Here is a 15,951-nt window from a genome sequence, read left to right on the forward strand (position 1 = left end):
CCCCCCATCCCCAGGAATACCCCGACCCCACGGTCGCCCAGCTGCCCGCGCACAGCTCTCTTCCTTCCTCACGGGAACGACCTCCGGAGGGAAGCCGCACTCGCACACGCACTCGCCACTCCTCCCCCGGCGGCCACCCGGCATCGGGGCCGCAGAGACCCACCCGCCCACTGCAGGCCCCGGGCCCACGCCACGACCACGCCGGCGCTGCTCTGTGACGTCAGGCCACGCCCGAACGGCCGGGGCGGACCTTCTTCTCCAGGGGCGGGACTGCGTGCTGACGCCACACGCCGGGGCGGGATCAAGAGTTTGGTGCCCCGGAGTGGGGTGTCGGCGCCTCATTCGGGTGGAGCCGAGCCGGGGACAGGTAAGCGCGCGCTGCCGCTGGGCCTGGGCTGGTGCGGGAGGACCCGCGCCCTCGGGCAGGAGGCGGGGTGTGTGGCAGAGGGCGAGGGCGCCGCAGCCTCGTTGTCGCAGGCGCCGCGGTGACAGGGAGTGAAGCCGGATGGAGCAGAGCTGACGGCGGGAGGTGGGCGGGACGGGGCCTGATGGACGACCATGGCAGCCAATGGGACGGCGAGGGCCGTCTGACGGGCGGAGATTGGCGGGCGCTGGCGCGCGCAGACGTCGCGGGGGGCGCGCAGTGGCGCGCTATTGGCTGTGTGGGGCGTGGGGCGGGCCTCGCGGCGGATGTGAGGGAACGGGCGCCGCGGCCAGGGTGACCCCCAAGGTCGGGGAGGCGTCACACGGGAGCCGCCCGGCGCCGTCCTCTGCCGGCTCGGAAGGGTGGCGCGCCCTTGATGGAGCGGCCGCGGGCCGCGGGCCGTGGGGCCTGCTCCGCCCGCCGCCGCCCTGGCTGCGCGCCCCGGGAGACGCCCTTGAGAAGACCGAGGGCAGCACCACGAGGACTCAGTATTCCTCCGGACTCAGAACTCCCCCGTACCCCATTTTCTCCTTATGATCCTGGGGAGACGCCCTTGAGCACACCACCCGCAGCACCCCACGGACTTAGTACCTCTTCGGACTCAGGACTACTCTTTACTCCTTCACCCTGTGGTCCTGGGGGGATAACCTTGAGGGCAGCACCCCCAGGACTTAGTACCTCTCCGGACTCAGTACTACTCTTTACTACTACTTCACCCTGTGGTCCTGGGGGGACAACCTTGAGCATTCAACCTGAAGCACCCCCAGGACTAAGTCCCTCTCCGGACTCAGTACTGCTCTTTACCATTCCTTCACCCTGTGGTCCTGGGGGGACAACCTTGAGCACACCACCTGCAGCACCCCAAGGACTTAGTACCTCTCCGGACTCAGTACTACTCTTTACCACTCCTTCATCCTGTGATCCAGGGGGGACGACCTTGAGCATACAACCTTCAGTACCCCGAGGACTCAGTACCTCCTCTCTTCCCTGTGGTCATGGGGGATCGCCCTTGAGCACACCACCAACAGGACCCCAAGGACTCAATACTCCTGGACTCAGTACTCCTCCGTACTCCTCCTTCATCCTGTGGTCCCAGGGGGACATTCTTGAGTACACCACCCACAGTGCCCCAAGGACTCAGTACTCCTCCAGACTCAGTACGTCTTACTCCTCCCTGCAGCCCTGGGGAGATGCCCTTGAGCACACCACCCGCAGCACCCTGGGGACTCAGTACCCATCCAGACCCAGTATTCCTTTCCCTCTTCCCTGTGATCTTGGGTATATGCCCTTGAACTCACCATCTGTAGGACTCCAGAGACTTAATACCCATCCTTCTCTCTGTGGTCCTGGACACCACCCAGTCTCAGTACTCCTCCCTAGCCCTCCTTCTCCCAGACGTCCTGGGAGGATGCCTTTGAGCACACCAAACCCAGAGTCCCTTGAACTGTCTACTTCTCCAGACTCAGTACTTCTTCTTACCCCTCCTTCTCCCAGTGGTCCTGGAGGGATGCCCTTGAGTACAACACCCACAGCGCCCTGTGGACTGTCTACTCCTCTAGACTCAGTACTCTTCCTTTTCCCTCCTCTTAGACATCCTAGGAAGACGCCCTTGAGCACACCACCCACAGAGGCCCATGGACTGTCTACTCCTCCAGACTCAGTACTCCTTCTTACCTCTCTTTCTCCTAGACATCATAGGAGGACGCCCTTGAGCACACCACCCACAGAGCAGTGTGGACTGTCTACTCCCCCAGACTCGTACTCCTCTTTACCCCTCCTCCCAGTGGTCCTGGGGGTACACCCTTGAGCACAGCACCCGTAGTGCCCTGTGGACTACTTCTCCAGGTTCAGTACCCCTGCGGCATACCATGGAATCAGTACCCATCTTTCTCCCTTACCTCATACCCATTCTTCTCCTTGCAGTCCTGGGGTGATACCTTTGAGCACACCACTCGTACCGCCCTGGGGACTCATTACCTCTCCAGACTCAGTACTCCACCTTACCCATCCTTACTCTGTTCCTGGGGAGACACCTTTAAACACAGCATCCACAGCACCACATGGATCCCCTACTCCCCCAGACTCTGTACTCCTTCTTACTTCTCCTTCTCCCTGTAGTCCTGGGGGGGACACCTTTGAACACACCACCCCGGAGATTCAGTACACCTTTGGACTCAGTACTCCTCCTTACCCATCCTCCCTGTGGTCCTGGGGAGACACCCTTGAGGAGACCACCCACTGCACTCCATTGGCTCCATACCCCTCCTCCTCCCTGTGGTCCTGGGGAGACACCCTTTAGCACACCAACTGCACCACCCTAGGGACTCAATACTGCTCTAGACTCAGTACTCCTCCTTACCCATCTTTTTCCCTGCAGTCCTGGGGAGATGCCCTTCAGCCCACCACCTGCACCATCCCAGGGACTTAGTACCCATCCTTCTCCCTGTGGTCCTAGGGAGACACCCTTGAGCAGACCACCCACAGCACCCCATAGACTCTGTACCCATTCTTCTTCCTTTTGTCCTGAAGGGATGCCCTTGAGTACACCACTTGCAGCAGCCCGTGAACTCACTACCTCTCCAGACCCAGTGTTTCTCTGTATTCATTCTCTCTCTGGTGCTGGGGGGATACTCTTGAGCACACCATCTGTAGCACCTAGGGTACTTAGTACCCCTTCAGATTTAGTATTTCTCTGTATCCATCCTTCTATCTGTTCTCCTAGGGAGACATCCTTGAGTGGACCACCCATAGCACCCCAGGGACTCACTAGGCTCAGTACTTCTTTCTACCCATCTTTCTCCATGCACTACTGGGGTGACACCCTTGAGCACACCACCCCATGTACTCAGTTCCCTTCCAGACTCGGTACCCAACCTTACCCACTTTTCTACTTGTGATCCTGGAGTGATACCCTTGAATGTACCACCTACAGCACCCTGTGGACTAAGTACCCTTCTGGACTCAGTATCCGCTTTACTCATCCTCCCTGTGTGCCTGGGGAGACAACCTTGAATGCACCACCTGCAGTACTCCAGACTCAGGACCTCTCTGGACTGAGGACTTCACCTTACCCGTTCTTCTCCCTGTGGTCCTGGGGAGACGCCTTTGAACGGACCACCAATAGCATCCTGTGGACTCAGTATCCCTCAGACTCAATACTCCTCCTTACTCATTCTCCCTGTGCTCCTGGGGGGATGCCCTTGAGCACATCACCCACAGTACCCCATGGACTCAGTACCCATCCTTCTCCCTGGGATCCCTTGAGCAGACAACCCACAGCACCCTGTGGACTCAGTACTTCTCCAGACTAACTACTTCTTTGTATTCATCCTTCTCCCTGTGGTCCTGGGGAGATGCCCTTGAGCAGACCACCCTCAGTATCCCATGGGCTTGGTACTCCTCCAGACTCAGTACCCCACTTCATATATCCTTCAACCTCTGCTTTTGAGGAGATGCCCTTGAGTGGGCCACCCACAGCCTTTCATGGACTCAGTTCCCCTCCAGACTGAGTACCCTCCCTTACCCATCCCTCTCTCTCCGTTCCTGGGGGGGACACCCTTGAGCAGACCACCCACAATAGCTCATGCTCAGTACCCCTTCAGACTCAGTATCCTGCATACTCATCTTTCTCCCTGCGCTCTGGGGAAGACACTCTTGAGCAGAGGATCCACAGCACCTTGTGAACTCAGTACTCCTCTGCACCCACTACCCCACCTTACCCATCCTTCCTGCGCTCCCAGGGGGACACCCTTGAGCATATTTAATCTCCACAGCACTCTGTGTACTCAGTACCCCTCCGTAACCTGGACCCTGCCATATCCATTCTTCTCCCTGCACTCCTAGGTTGATAACCTTAAAAATATTTAATGTTCAGATCATGCTGTGTATTCAGTACTCTTCTGGACTCAGCACCCTGCCTCACCCATCCTTCTCCCTGAGGTCCTGGGGTGACATGCTTAAGTGTACCACCATGCAGCACCTGTGTACTCAGTACTCCTCCATCCTCACCACCCCATGTACCCATTCTCTCTGCACTCTTGGAGTGACGCCCCTAAGTATATTTAGTCTCCACAGCACTTTGTGTACTTAGTACTTCTCCGTACTCAGTACCCCACGATTCCCATCCTTCTCCTTGGCGCTTCTGGGGAGACACCCTTGAACAGACCACCCTGCATCACCCCCCATACTTGTCCTTTTTCTGGAGGTTGATGGCCTGTGATGAGATGAGGCACATTTCTTGTAGTAGCACACCACTAGTGTACCTCTTCTGCCTCACAGAGCTGCCAGACAGAAGTGTAAGTTGTGTTTCAAGACTCAGTAGAATCTGGGGGCATCGGCGTTGGTGGTGTAGGGGTGAGCATAGCTGCCTTCCAAAATGCAGTAGAGAAGTGGTAGTTGCAGAATAGAGGACAGATGAATCCAAGGCCTGAGGAGTGCCCTCTGTTTTGGTTTCTGTGTGCCGTGTCCTGCAGTCCCGTACTGTGAAGCAGGGACTGGAGGCATACTTCCAGGCTCACTGCTCCAAGCAGCTTCAGGACCAGTGACCTGGAATGAAGCCTTGTTCATGGCAGAACAGTGTGACAATCAAACAGTAGCAGTAGGTGTGACAGTCAAACTACAGTGTTTTCATGTGGACATGCTTTATGTGAAAGTACCCAGTACAGTTCTAGCTTTGCAAATTAGCCAAGGACTGGATCTTGGAAAGCTGGAGAAAGATCAGAGTTTCCGATAATTGAGAGCACTTTCCACATTTCAGTTTTTTTCATTTGCAAAACTTTTGAGATACAACTCGTGTGCTGTGCCATTCACTCACTTAAAATGTACAATTAAGGCAGCCCCGGTGGCTCAGTGGTTTAGCGCCGCCTTCGGCCCAGGGCCTGATCCTGGAGACCCGGGATCGAGTCCCATGTTGGGCTCCCTGCATGGAACCTGCTTCTCCTTCTGCCAGTGTCTCTGCCTCTCTTTCTCTCTCTCTGTCTGTCATGAATAAATAAATAAAATCTTTAAAAAGTAAAATAAAATAAAATGTACAATTAGGTTGCCTGAGTGGCTCACTAGGTGAAGCATCTACCTTCAGCTCAGGTCATGATCCCGGAGTCCTGGGATCTAGCCCCGCATCAGGCTCCCTGCTCCGTGGGGTGCCTGCTACTCCCTCTCCTTCTGCCTGCTGCTCCTCTGTTTGGGCTTTCTCTCTGTCAAAATAATAAATAAAATATTATTTAAAAAAATAGAATACACAAAGGATTTGTAGGGTATTCACACTTATACAGCCATTGCCACAGTTCAGTTACTTTTAAAAACTAATTTCAGGGGATCCCTGGGTGGCGCAGCGGTTTAGTGCCTGCCTTTGGCCCAGGGCACGATCCTGGAGACCCGGAATCGAATCCCACATCAGGCTCCCGGTGCATGGAGCCTGCTTCTCCCTCTGCCTATGTCTCTGCCTCTCTCTCTCTCCCTGTGTGACTATCATAAATAAATAAAAATAAAAAAAACTAATTTCAGAAGCATGAATTTCTGTGGGTCTCATTTAAATTTGCAGTTTATTAACTACCAAACCTTTACCATGTTTATTGTATGTATATTATACCTACACAATTGTGTACTTGTGTACATATTGATCTACTTTTAACCGATCTCACTCCTCTTTGCCCCATTAAAAAAAATACCGTACTATCTACTTTTTAAATTTTTAGATAGTTTACTTTGGGATAACTGCAGCTATTGATATTTATTTTGATAACTGTACATATAAATTTATCATATGCAGTTACAACAGATAGTGCAGAGAGATCCCAGCACCCCTTTACCTGGTTTCCTCAAATGGTAACATTTTGCAGAAACTAAAGTATGGTATCACAGCCAGGTACTGGCATTGGTACCAGCCAAGATACAGAATATTTCCCTCATCACAAGGATCTCTCCTGTTGCCTTTTTATAGCCACATATTCTTTCCTCCTGCCTCCATCTTATTAGCTCCTGGCAGCCACTAATCTGCTCTCCATTTCTCTGATTTTGGCAAATGATGTGTGTTATAGAAAGAGAATCGTAAGGCACATAACTGTTTGGGATTGGCTTTTTCCACTCCTCATAATATTCTGAAGATGAATGCAGCTTTCTGCCTGCATCAGTAGCTCTTTTTTATGCCTCCAGGCCAAGAATACACCACCACCCATTAAAGGACATTGAGTTGTTTCCATTCTTGGACTATTACAAATAAGGCTCCTAGAAACATTCATATGCAGGTTTTTATGTGAACATAAGTTTTTCTCTCTCTGGGATAAATGCCTAGGAGTGCAATGACGAGGTCATTCGGTGGCTGCATGTCTGGTCCTTTAAGAAATAGCCAAAATTTCTATGGTGGCTGTGCCATTTTACTCTCCCACGGGGAATGTATTCACGATCCACTTTCTCTACATCCTTGACAGCATTTCGTAATGTCACTATTTTTTTTTTTTAATTTTAGCCATTCTAATAGCTGTGTAGCGATGTCTCGTGGTTTCAGTTTGCATTTCCCTGATGGCTAGTGATGTTGAACACATTTTTGTGTGCTTATTTGCCATCTGTATAGTGTCGTGTTATTTTGCACATTTGGTCTCTTGCCCATTTTATGATATGTATGTTTTTTAATGTTGAGTTTTGAGAATTCTTTATATATTTTAGGCCTTTGTTGAATATGTGGTTTGCAAATATTTTCTCCTCTTTTGTAGCTTGTCATCTCCTTAAGATGTTTTGCAGGGCAAAAGTTTTTAATTTTGATGAAGTCCAGTTTATCAATTTTTGTCTTTTATGGATTGTGCTTTTAGCATCAAGTTTAAGAACTCTGCTAGTAAAAAAAAAAAAAAAAGAACTCTGCTAGTTCTAGTTCCTGAAGATTTCTTGTTATGTTCTTTTCTATAAGTTTCATGGTTTTTTGTTGCACATGTAAATCTGACTCTTCTTGAGTTAATTTCCTTATAAGGTATTAAGTTAGTTTGAGATGTGTTTGTTTTGTTTTGAGAGGAGGTTGCCAATGAATATCCAGCCTATGCTATTTGTTGAAAAGATTATTCTTCTTCCATTGAATTGCTTTTGCATTTTTGTCCGAAATCAGTTGTGTTTGTATGGGTCTATTTCAGAGTTCTCTATTCTGTTACTAGAATTTTTGTTCATCTTACCATCAATACCACACAATCTTGATTACTGCAACTACATAATTTTGAAGTCAAGTAGGTTGGTTCTTCCCACTTTACTCTCTCTCTTCAAAATTGTTTTAGCTAATCTAGTTCCTTTGCCTTCTAAAAATTTTAGAATAATTTTAATCTCTATCTACAAAAAATAAGTTATTGGAGTTTTGATAAGAATTGTATTATACTGGTATATCAGTTTGGTGATAATCAATATCTTGACCACGTTCAGTGTTACAATCTATGAACACGGTATGTTTCTCCACTTATTTAGATTTTTAAATTTTTTCATCAGTGTTTTGTAGTTTTCAGCCTACCTGCACATGTTTTGTTGGACTTAAAACTAAATATTTCTTTTTAAAGTTTTTCGGTTTTCATGTGTTTGGTAATAGCATATAGAAATACTGTTGATTTTTATATGTTTATCTTGTATTCTCTGACCTGCTGAATTCATTTATTCTGTGAGGAGTTTTGTAGATTCCTTGAGGTTTTATATAAAGACAATCATGTCATCTGCAGATAGAAGTAGTAGAAGTAGTTTCCTTTCTTAATCTCTGACCTGTAGGCTTTTCAGTTCCTTTTCTTGCCTTTTTGTTCTGGCAACAATTCTCAGTACTGTGTTGAATAGTAGACATGAGAGTAGACAGACATCCTAATGTTGCTGCCAGTTTTAGAAAGAAGTCTCTTTCAGTCTCTTTTTCAATTTCTTTAGTATGTTAGCGGGATGTTTTTGTGGTGCTCTGTATCAAGTCGACATCCCTCTCTACTCCTAGCTTTCTGAGGGTTTTTATCATGAGTGGGTGTTGAATTTTGCCAAATGCTTTGTTAGCATCTATTGATATGATCATGTGATTTTTCTTCTCTAGCTTGTCAATATGGTGGATTACATTGTTGTTTTTTTTCTTGAGTAGTGAACAAACCTTGCCTCCCTGGAATAAATTTCACTAAAGTATAATTGTGTCTGTGTATTGCTTAATTCTATTTGCTGAATTTTTGTTGTTATTTTTGAATTGGTGTCTTATATTTTCTGGAATAGTTTGTGTAGGATTGGAATTAATCTTTAAACATATGGTATGATTCCCTAGTGAAATCATCTGCACCTGAAAATTACTTTTTTGAGATTTTAATTGCATATTAAATTTCTTTAATAGTTGTGGAATTATAAAGTTACCTATTTCAAGTTGGGTCAGTTGTGACAGTTTGTACTTCTGTTGAGTTCCTCTATATCCTTGTTCATCTTACATCTAGCTGCTCTATCCCTTGTTGAAAGAGGGCACTTGAAGTCTCTAATTGTGAGTTTCCTCTTTTCCCTTTTATTAGTTTGGTTAATATATTTTGCACTTACGTTGTTTGATGTATATCCAGGATTAGAATTATCTTCTTAGTGGATTGATCTATTATCATTATATAATGTCTCTGTCTTGTATTTTTTTTTTTTTTGCTATTGTGTCTACTTTATCTGATAATACTGCACTTTTGCTTTTCTTTGATTAATGTTTGCATGATATATAATTTTTCACCTTTTGGCTTTCAGTCTTTATCATTTTGTTGGAATTGAGTTTACTATAGATTTGCATATAGTTGGATCCTTTTTTATCCACTTTGCCAATCTTTGTTTTCTATTTGGTATATTTAGATCCTTTATACTTAAATGATTGTTTATATTAGGAGTTAAATGTCTTTCTTTGTTTTCTGTTTTTTCTTTGTTGTCTTTTTCATGACTTCTTACAGAGTATTTGAACATATGTTAAAACCTTTTATTTATATATAGTGATTTTGAGTATGTGTCTTTGAATAGCCTTTTTAGTGGTTGTGTATAATAGTATGTGTATATATGTGTGTGTGACTTATTATAGTTTATTGGTGTCATCATTATATCAGTTCGAGGGAAGTGTAGAAACCATACCTCCATTTACATCTCTTTATCCTCCCTCATTTATCTTAAATATTATCTCTACATATGTTTAGAACCATATCAAACATGTTGCAATTTTTGCCTCATCTATCACACATAATTAGAAGATTCAAGAGGAGAAGGAAATATTTACCCATTTTTATTCCTCTTTATTTCATGATATAAGATTCCTTATTTTATCATTTCATTTCTGTTCAGAGAATTTCATTTAGCCATTTATTTAAGGAAAGTCTGCTGGAGGCATATTCTGTTAGTTTTTCTTCATCTTTTCATTCCCAAAGGCTATTTTCATTGGATTCTGGGTTCACAGTGATGCCTTCAGCACTTGGAAGAGTGTCCTGCCACTTTCTCTTGGCCTCCAGTTTCTGGTGAGAGATATGCCCTTCAAATTGTTTGTAGTTTTCAGGTTTGATTATGGAGTGTCTTACAGTGGGTTTCTTTGGGTTTATTCTTTTTTGGGGTTCACTCAGTTTCTCAAATCTGTAGGTTTTTGTCATTTGCCAAATTTGAGAAGGTTTTGCCATTATTTCTTTGAATAGTTTTTCAGCTCCTACCTCTTCCTTTTTCTCTTGAGATTCTTTTTTTTTTTTTTTTAAGATTTTATTTATTTATTCACGAGAGACACACAGAGAGGCAGAGACACAGGCAGAGGGAGAAGCAGGCTCCACGCAGGGAGCCTGATGCAGGACTTGATCCTGGGACTCCAGGACCACGCCCTGGGCCAAAGGCAGGCGCTAAACTGCTGAGCCACCCAAGGATCCCCTTCTCTTGAGATTCTGATGACATTTTCACATCATTGATAACATGGCATTCATATTCATCATGAAATCTTGTGTTACGGTCCCATGTGTCATTTTTCTTTTCAGTGTGTATTCCCTGTTGTCAACTTGGATAATTTTTTTGTTCTATCTTTGTTCACTGAGTTTTTTCTTTCCTTTTCATTTTGCAGTTTAGCCCATCCATCAATTTTATTTTGGTGGTTGTATTTTTCAGCTCTGAATTTCCATTTGGTTCTTTTTTATGTCCTTCATTTCTTTGTTGTGTTTTTTTTTTTTAAGATTTATTTATTTATTCATGAGAGACACAATCTGAGAGAGGCAGAGACATAGAGGGAGAAGCAGGCTCCTCTGAGACGCCTAGGTGGCTCAATAGTTGAGCATCTGCCTTCGGTTCAGGGAGTGATCCCGGAGTCCTGGGATCGAGTCCCACATCGAGCTCCCTGCGTAGAGCCTGCTTCTCCCTCTGCCTGTGTCTGCTTCTCTCTCTGTGTGTGTCTTTCATGAATAAATAGATAAAATCTTTTTTAAAAAAGAGAGAGCAGGGGCAGCCCCGGTGGCGCAGTGGTTTAGCACCGCCTGCAGCCCAGGGTGTGATCCTGGAGACCCAGGATCGAGTCCCACGTCAGGCTCCCTGCGTGGAGCCTGCTTCTCCCTCTGCCTGTGTCTCTGCCTCTCTCTCTCTCTCTCTCTGAATAAATAAATAAATCTTTTTTTAAAATTAATTAATTAAAAAAGAGAGAGAGAGGGAGAGAGAGCAGCAGGCTCCTCGCAGGGAGCCTGATGACAGGACTTGATACCGGATCCAGGGATCACGACCCGAGCCGAAGGCAGGTGCCCAACCACTGAGCCACCCAGAAATCCCTTTGTTGAGGTTTAAAAAAAAATTTTTTTTTTACTTGTTTGCGAGCATGTTCATAGTTGCTCAAGGATGCATTTTGAAGCTGGCTCCTTTAAACTTTTTGCTAGATAATTCTAACATTTCTGCCTTCTTGGTGCCTATAGATTGTCCTTGTTTGTTTGTTTTGATTGAGATCATCCTGGTTCTTGATGTGGTGAGTGATCTTTGGTTAGGTCTTGGACATTTTGCGTGTTACATTGAGACTCTGAATCGTAAATACCTGAACACAGCAGAATAGGCTTTTGCTGACGCTGCTGGAGGTCAGCAGGTGCTGCCTGGTTATACTGGGCAGGGGTGGAATCCAGGCTCTCCACCCAGCCTCCTTGGTATCTGTGGGGAGGGACTCCTTGGTATTGCTGTGTGGGCATAAGTTCTCCATTAAGCCTTTGTGATTCAGCACTGCCGGGGAGGGGAACGGTACCACCCTGTTACTGCTGGGCACAGTGGAATGCCAGCTTCCTCCTGGCTTCCACTGAGCTTGTGGAGGTCCCCTGCGGGGATGGAAGTCCCTGATCTTCTCTGACACCACCATATGGGGTAGAGGTGGGCCACAGTGTTTTCTGTGGGGTTGGCTGCAGGCTACAATAGAGCAATTATTGTCCAAAAATGTTCTCTCTTGCTCTGCAACCCATTCCTGGTCCTTTGACCAGAGAGATCAGGCTTTGTTTGCAGCTTTGTCTATGTTAGCATGTCTGGGTTACCAGTTTCTTTGGTACCTAGTCTGGAATATATGAAGCAGAAAGAAAATTGAGGACTTGATGGTGTGTCTTTTTGGTCCCCAGATGTCTTCCCAGTCTGCCTCCTCTCACTCCACCTTTCTGTCTTTTGTTTGGTTTGAATGCAACGTCTTATTTCTTTAGCTGCATTTAGTGGGAAACAGGAGTCCTGTATGTGCCTTTGGGTTTTTCCTAAGATTTATTTATTTTAGGGGGAGGAGCAGAGGGAGCAGGAAAGAGAAACCCCAAGCAGACCCCGCACTGGGTGCAGATCCTGATATGGGGCTCAATCTCACGACCCTGAAATCATGGCCTGAGAGGAAACTGAGAGTCAGGTGCTTAACTGACTGAGCCACCCAGGCGCCCCTTGTATGTGCCTTTAAACTTTTTAGTAAATACTGACAGATGGCCTTCTTTCTATAAATACTTCATAATTTATACCCTGATCAACACCCTTGAAGAATACCTGTGTAGCTATGCCCCTGAGCACAGTCACAGTCTGGGCAAGGATGGGTCAGCCTCAGACCTACGCACTGAAGCTTGCTGGGGGTTCTGACTTTGAGGTGGAAGTCCCTCCCAGTAATCTGGTCAGCTACCCACTCTACATTAATTTACGTTTAGTTTTACCTAAGCCTTTTAAGAACTATCATTAATTGGTCTTTTTCTCCTGCTGGTGAGTAGTAATTCATTCATCATAGAACACTCGCAAAGCCTTCAAAGTGCTTTCATATTTGTACCATAATCACAAGAAGTGAGAGGAGGGAGCAGGAGTGATTGTTGCCTTCACTTTCTGGCAAAGGAACCTGAACACAGAGCCAGTGACTTGTCTGAGGATCACGCAGGAACTTAGAGTCACTCTGCCTGTTTGCCCTGCACTCAACCATCCTTTCTACCTAGTAATGGCAAAATACTTCTGCAGTTTGAAAGTGATCCTCACTACCTGCCTTTCCTTCAGTATATGCTTGATGAGGCGTCACAAGTGAAAGACATGGAATTCTTCGAGATTCTCAGCCAGTAAGGGGAGAGCTCCTACTTGTGCTTTCTCTGTCCGTGTTTTTGTATCACTGCCAGAAGTACCGTAACTGCAGCCATGGAAGTAACAGCTATAGGTATGTAGCAAATATTGCTTTCTTGGTTCGTCCCAAGAATCTCAATGAGTCTGAAACCGTAAAAGAAAAAGAGAAAGAAGAATGTCTTCAAGATGAGTTGTTGTTCTTTTGAAATGGTTGTCAGGCAACAAACACATACTGGAAACAGTCACTCTGTTCCTCAGACTCATTTCCTGAGGAGCTGCCTCGGCTGTTTTTGCTAGACCCTGCCTGTGTACTTGCACCTCTGCCTCGCTGACGTGACCTTGATAGCATCAGGAGGCAGTTTATCTAGCATTCTGTGTATGGGGAGGTGGCCTTGGGTAAAGTGCGTGCCCAACTTGGGAAGGGCCAGGCACAGATAAAGTCTCATTTTATGTCAGCATATAGTTTCCTAAGGGCAGTATACCAAATCCTTTTTTTTTTTTTTATACCAAATCCTTAATAACAAATTTTTCCTTGGTTTCTGCTTACCTTAAATGTACTTTTTCTCAAATGTACGGATCTATACCTGTATCTACATGAAATTAACAGGTTACAAATAGTGTCATTTGTGTACTTTACTGATGCAAATAGATTCACTTTTATTTTTTCTGAGACTTTATTTTTAAACAACTTCTTTGATACAATTCACATATGATACAATTCACCCACTTAAATTTCACAATTGGGTGTTTCCCCAGTAGACTAGAGGGTTGTGCAGCAGTCATCATAATCTGGTTGTAGGGCATCTCCATCCTCCTCCAAAGAAAATCCACACCCATTCATAGACATGTGTCCTCTCCTCTCTGCTCCCAGCCCCTCACAGCTACCAGTAGGCTCTGTAGAGATTGACCTGTTCTGAACATTTTATTTGAGTGTAATCATATAACCTGTTGTTTTTTGTGGATGGCATTCTTCACTTAACACTCTGAAGGTTCATCTGTGTCACGGCACGCGTCCATATTGCATCCTTTTTTATTATCAACGACCGTCACATTGTATGGCTATTATAGCACCTTCCGTACACCTTCCATCAGTTGAAGGACATCTGGGCTGTTGCCATGTTTTGGCAGTGATGGAAAATGCTACTGTGAACATTTACATACAAAGGTTTACATAGACATAGGTTGTCGTTTCTCTTGGTCATGTACCTAGGAGTGGAATTGCTGAGTCATATGGCAGCTCTGTGTTTAACCCCATGTTCCCCGGCGGCCACACCAGCTTGCATTCCGACCAGCAGTACGCGAGGGCTCTGGTTTCTCTACGGCCTCCACAGCACCTGTTTTCTCTTTGATCATGTCTAGTCTCGTGGGCATCAAGTGGTATCTTACCATTTTGATTTGAAGTTCCGGAATTAATAATGATTTTGAACGCCTTTTAACATGTTTGTTGGCCATTTGAGTATATTCTTGGGAAAAACGTCTACTCATGTCCTATGGTGGTTGTTTGATTTGGTTATTTTTCTCTTTACTGTTGACTTAGAAGACAGTTTTTAAGTGTATTCAATCATGTGATTTGTGAATGTTTTTCCTATTCAGTGTTTGTGTTTTTTTTTTTTTTTTAAAGATTTTATTTATTTATTCATAGAGACACAGCTAGAGAGAGAGGCAAAGACACAGGCAGAGGGAGAAGCAGGCTCCATGCAAGGAGCCCGACGTGGGACTCGATCCTGGGTCTCCAGGATCACTCCCTGGGCTGCAGGCGGTGCTAAACTGCTGCACCACCGGGGCTGCCCTGTTTGTGTTTTTCTTGATGGTGCCTGTGATGATGCACAAAGGTTTTTATTTTGGAAGTTCCCATTTGTTCATTTGTTTGTACTTCTGGTACTCTTCGCTGAGTCAGGACGACAAAGATTTACAACATTGTAACTCAGGAGGTATAAAAGTTACGAGTATTACAGTTTTTTTAGCTCTTGCATTTAGGTCTCTGTTCCATTTTGAGTTAACTTTCTAGATGGTTTGAGATAGGGGTTCAGTTTCATGCTCTTATCTGTGTACTGTGTTTGTCCCAACACCATCTGTTGAAAAGTGTACTTTCTGGCACCTTTGTCAAATGGAAATATTCATCCAAAACAGAGTCAGAACACTTGGACTTTTGGGATAACCCAGAGTTTTCATGAAAGTGAACAATTAACTGTCCCAAACGATGCACTATTCTCACAGTGACTCTGGAATTGGAAGGACGGAATCTGGTTCTTCCACATCTGGAATGGTAAACCTAGTGTCTGCTCGGAGCTGTCAGAGCATGAACATCCTGGGGTGGAGCCGCCTGCTGACGAGCAGTCTTTCTGACGAGTCATCTAAAGGGAAGTTTGACAGTTGCCATCTATCCTGGTGACCATCTGGGCAGCCCTAAGCTGTGTGTCACACTCAGTGATTGCACAGCAGCTAGATAACATGGGTCATTTGCAGTGTCATGTTGGAAGGACCGCTTTTGGCAGAACAGAAGAAATGAGCAGTTTTGTGGTTGTCAGTGTGGTACCTGTGTCACTGGGCATCACAGCTGCTGAATAATGACAGTTAGTGGAGGTGAAACTACGGTGTTCTGGGAGGAGAGCCCAATGCAGAGACCGTGGCGTGGCTCAGGAGGCCCAGATGACGGTGACGCTGGAGGGAGGCACAGGTGGTTTCCTCTGTGCCTCCATATTAAAGTGATGGTGGTGGTGTTTGCAGCCGCGCAGTGGAGAGACGCCTGGGGAGGGACAGGGCAGGTGGCCATGACTCCAAGGTGGAAATGGCACAGGCTGAGATCGCCTTCTGTGGCCACATTTGAGACTTGCAGCCTGCCTGTCTTGACCCTGTATGGGGCAATTTTTCATTTATTGTTTAGTTGGTTTTCAGAGCACCTGCTCTGCTTTTTCCTTTTGTTGGCCTGTCTTTTCCAAGCAGCAGGGCAGGCAGGCGCCATGCCCTGTGTCCGAGACCTTGTGTGTGTATTCTTGGCATGTCCGGGCCAAAAGGAACAGTTCCTGTAAACGGTACACAGA

At 46.0% G+C, this 15,951-nt stretch overlaps 1 protein-coding gene across 4 annotated transcripts in view; it reads left to right on the top strand.

Moving 5' to 3' along the window:
• The first annotated feature begins 236 nt into the window (after positions 1-236).
• OGDH (oxoglutarate dehydrogenase) overlaps positions 237-15,951 on the top strand; it is a 71,681-nt gene continuing 55,966 nt past the window's right edge. For all 4 annotated transcript variants that reach the window (XM_077849930.1, XM_077849932.1, XM_077849933.1 and 1 more), the window contains exon 1: positions 237-367. The gene's annotated coding sequence lies outside the window, so the exon portion shown is untranslated. The remainder of the gene's footprint in view (positions 368-15,951) is intronic.

This window comes from Canis aureus, chromosome 15, assembly GCF_053574225.1.
Source record: "Canis aureus isolate CA01 chromosome 15, VMU_Caureus_v.1.0, whole genome shotgun sequence".
Classification (NCBI taxonomy): domain Eukaryota; kingdom Metazoa; phylum Chordata; class Mammalia; order Carnivora; family Canidae; genus Canis; species Canis aureus.